The sequence below is a fragment of the Glossina fuscipes genome, unplaced genomic scaffold (assembly GCF_014805625.2).
Source record: "Glossina fuscipes isolate IAEA_lab_2018 unplaced genomic scaffold, Yale_Gfus_2 1, whole genome shotgun sequence".
Classification (NCBI taxonomy): Eukaryota; Metazoa; Arthropoda; class Insecta; order Diptera; family Glossinidae; genus Glossina; species Glossina fuscipes.
This window is the reverse complement of record NW_023998415.1, coordinates 22,064,323-22,069,119: the sequence shown is the minus strand read 5'-3', so window position 1 is coordinate 22,069,119 and position 4,797 is coordinate 22,064,323. Positions and strand designations below refer to the sequence as shown.

Here is a 4,797-nt window from a genome sequence, read left to right as displayed (position 1 = left end):
AATAATAATAATAATAATAATAATAATAATAATAATAATAATAATAACAACAACAACGGCAACAACAATAGAATAACAGTATGTTATTATCACAGTTGCTAGCAACAGATGCTGCATTTGATGAAAAAAAAAAAAAAAAAAAAACACAAAGAGTAAGTTTTTTTAAGTGCGCATAGTTGTGTGTTGTTATATTATAGTATATGCAGGTAGAAAAAAAAAATACATCTATTTTACTTTATATGTGCAGAAGATAAAGACAAAATTCGAGAAGAAGGGAATCGTATCAAGAGGCGAACAAACAACAAATAGCAAAACAAAACGAAACATATAACTTGCGAAAGCAAAGCAAAAAAAAAAAAAAAAAAAAAAAAACTGCTTTCGACTTGAAGAGAATCCTTAACTAACCACCACTAATATATGAAGAGACGTTAAATATTAATAAAGAAAAAATCGTACACATGAAAAGCCACCAGCCATCCAAGTCAACATGGAAGTACTTTGCTATTTACAGCATCGCTCCGATAGACAATAATAAAAATAAAAATGAATAAATTATTAAAAATCACAAGAAACGAACACAACTTGATATTGTTAATTACATGAAAGTGCTTTTGTTTAAAAGCAAATAGTACCGGCGAACGTTATAAGAGGATCTTAGCAAACGGCTGGCCGGTGATTAAATAGAATGAAAAGGCGAGACATAAAGATAAACACGTTAATGGCTACTCCCTTGCCCATCTGTTTAGAACACACACATTTTTATCGTCTAGATACGCGATACGCATATATCTACATATATATATATATATATATATATATATATATACCATTTTGTATCACATAGAAGCTAAGCTACCTGAACATAAACATTAAGCCTTGTTTTTCTCAGAATAATACTATGGACGGTAGCCGTCCGTATGTAAGGCAACGTGTGTTTTATGTGTGTTTCCTATGACGGGCTTGTACTGATTTTTTTTTTAATGTGCATGCGTGTATATAAATTTTCCAAACATTGTAAAAATCATTTTTATACAAACAATATAAAGATAAACAACTATTTATTATAGAACAAATGAATATTTAAAAAGTATAAAAAAAAAAAAAGCGGAACTGCGCAACAGCTTTGAAGACATGCCTGAGTGCCGTTGATATCTACCATTCAGGTGACCGTAGTAAGGAAAAGTAGATAGTGGGGGAAAGAGGGGCAGCAATTTAAAATTGCTATTTCACCCTCCATCGAAACCCGCCGTGATGAGGCGTTTGCCTATGTCTTTAGACATGGCATGCACTATGTTGAGATTTGTATAATATCGGAATAAGCGCTATATAGGATAAATTATGCAAATTCTCGAGTGAATGTCCTTTGTTTTTTCTTTATCTTTTTCTTTGTTTTTATACCCATCACCGATAGATGAGGGGTCTATTCGCTTTGTCAAAACATTTGCGTCGCCCAGAAGCGCGGAAAGACTGGCCGACGAAATACATCGATGCAAGCAATTATCCATAGGATTTGGCCTTGAACCAAAACACGTCTAGGTTGAATAAAATAATTTATGGACAATCATGACACAGACAGACAATTCAGAAAATGATTCTGAATCGATCGTTACAATGAAAAGTTGATCCATCTTAAATTCTTCTGGATGTCGCATACGTCCGCACAAACTTAATACACCCTGTACCGTAAATTGTGTAAAGTATAATTAAAATCTAAACAGATGTCGAAAGAGAGAGAACAAAATGACTATGACTCAGGTAATCTCCTTATTACTGACTTTACTGACAACTGCTTTTCAAGCCCAATCGAAGTTTTAACTTATATTCTGCGAAGAAGAAGCGAACTTTTTAATCGCTTCTATTTTGTCTCGAAACAGACGATTTATGTACGATACATATGAAATCCTGGAGATTCCTTATCTGGAGATCAAATGACAGCCGGAATCGGTTAACTCCTTTTCGAGTTTATATATATATGACTAGCCAAACACAATATATACAGGAGTAAAGGCAAGGTGACGGTGGTCAGCGAGAAGAATAGGACGAGCCTGCAGCTATAGCCGCGGCAATCACAGGTCAATCATAACTGGAATCATGGAGTATTGAACCTGAAATTGGAAAATGGCTAAGCATTCGCTACGTACGTGGCGCGTATATTATTATCGTCAGCCCTTCTCTTTTCCCTTTTTGGGCATAAATGCATTTTTTCCTTCTATTCGAAGATATCATCTAGTATTTTGTTTTATGATTATCATCCTTAAAACTGCAATCAATGAATACAGAATTAAATCCCTGTATATATATATATCTCAAGTCATATTCGAATAGTAGCTTTATTTATTCACAGATCCGTCAGATATAGAAAGCAAAACTGCGGCTATCTCGAAAATCGAAATAACTTATGAAATTCGGCGCATGCGTTGTGCATGAACTTATTGACACGCCCGTAATTAATTAAGGCCTAAGCAATTCTCATCTATTACACTAAGAGTTACGCGTACCAAACGTTTGCCATTATGACAAGTTATTCAATGAACAAGAATCGGTAGAGTTATTGATTGATCGACATTGCTTCTCAACTTTTCCATCAGGCACATAATTGTAAGAAAGATCGTTTAAACTTTTATTTCTTTCATACAATTTAAAGCTGAAGAGACATGCATGCAGCGTAAGCAACGAAGTCGATATCTTTTCATTTACATGTACCTGCGGACGTTAAGTCTATACATATGTAATACTACGTAGCAGATGCCTACTTTCATTCGTATGTAAATGAGCAATAAAAAAAATAAAAAAATACGTTCCTATGCAACATTTAACACTCTAACATCCCGTAGAGACTAACACGAAATATGTTAAGATATTATCTACGTTTTCGAAATGCTGAACTGAATATTTAAGTTTAAAACATATCATGTTGCATACATATTGTATTGAATTTGTCAGGAAGAGATGAGAAATTCTTTGTTATTTCTAACTCATTAATTGCTTCCTTATTTTTATATATACATGCACTTAGTTATATATATTTTGTATTTTATATATATATATATATATATTTATATTTATATATATATAAATATATATATTTATATTTATATATATATATACCTTACTTTTATGTTAAATGTATATATGTTTATGTATACAAACTCAGCTACAGGCACATGCAGATAAAAAGGAAACCGAAAACAGATCAGGAAACGAAAGAAGACCGCACCTAGAAATGCTGGTCTTACCACATTGATAAATTAACTCATGTTCAATCTATATTACACTTTATGTAAATTAAAAGTTATCACAAAGGATTTGAATTACAAAAAATCGATTCTGCTCATATACGAGAGAAAAAAACATTCTTATAATTATTATATATATTTACTTAAATGATAGGTTACTTAGGGATGATAAAAAAAAAGAAAAAGAAATTTACAAAAAGAATTTAACCGATGTCAGTCATTATCTACATCAATACATTACATACACTGACAGATTGGTATGCACTTTTGGTACACATGTATGCATATACACAATTTCGATTGTAAGTCCATATGAATAAATAATTGCTTGGCCCGTGTCTATCGGTCGATATGAAAATAATAAAGTAAGCCGCCAATTGCGCTAATCGCCCACCACAAACACAACTAAAAAATCCGAGAAAAGTTTTTCTTTGGCTCGATATGCAAAACGTTTTTTATACAAATGAATGGGTTTCACTTACCACTAGGATTTTTCTATGCTATATGCGCAGATCATCAATTTCTCAACTATATGTTAAACATATAAATTTTAAATATTAAATAAATATTCCGACTTTAGGGCAAGTAAACACACTAACAGTGCAAATGTTCTGCGTTAGATATAAATATAAGGAATTCGATATTTTTTATAATCCGTCATTTATATATATGTATATATTATTTTATTGTTTGTAGTCATTTTCATATTTTAAATTTTTTAAAAGTTATATTTATTAAAGTTTTCACTTATTTTCTCATTTATGATGTATGTATGTATTCCTGACAATAAACACTTTTATATAATATTGGACGAACATCCACCATCCACTAAAGCCAACGGCATCAAAACCATTAATCTGTATGTGTATGTGCTTGCTTTTGCTTTGACATTAACACGTTACTCTACTATTAATAATATTTATTAATATTAATAATATTAAATATAATTTAATTAATTAATCATATGTAAAAGTATTTATTTTGTTTTAATAGTTTTCTTTTCAATATTATATATACTTACGTATATTATTTCGCACAAGCTCTCGCGACAAGAATTTTACACACGCATCTCTATCGTTCAAAATTCAAAAATACACTAAAAAAAGGAATGGAAAATGCTTAAAACTAGAGAGAACGAAATAAATAGATATTCCAATATTTTATTCAAAATTGAGATTAGAAGATTGTTACGGACTTCCTGCGTGTGTATCTGCTATTAACGACAATTTACCAATTCTGCTATGGATCCTGTTAATGGTTTTTGGATATGACGCATAAGCTGGGATTAAAAATTACTTTTTAATATTCTATTGCGTGATAATTAACAGCGTTACTATTGCCATTAACAGCAGATACACATACAAAAAGTCCCTATGAATCTCCTAATTTCAATTTTCAAAGAAATGTTGGAATATCTATGTACTTCGTTGTCTCTAGTTAAAATGGGTATAATGAAAGGAATCTTCTCTCAGAGCAACAAAATTTTACAATAACAAATTGCCAGGAAACTCAACACTGCCATTTAATCTAAGAAATTCCTCTTAGAGCAACATATGTACGC

At 31.2% G+C, this 4,797-nt stretch overlaps 1 protein-coding gene across 1 annotated transcript in view; it reads right to left on the bottom strand.

Moving 5' to 3' along the window:
- Window positions 1-4,301, bottom strand: part of LOC119644902 (neurotactin) — a 38,456-nt gene extending 34,155 nt beyond the window's left edge. The window contains exon 1 of the mRNA XM_038044618.1: window positions 4,258-4,301. The gene's annotated coding sequence lies outside the window, so the exon portion shown is untranslated. The remainder of the gene's footprint in view (window positions 1-4,257) is intronic.
- Between the last annotated feature and the right edge of the window lie 496 nt (window positions 4,302-4,797).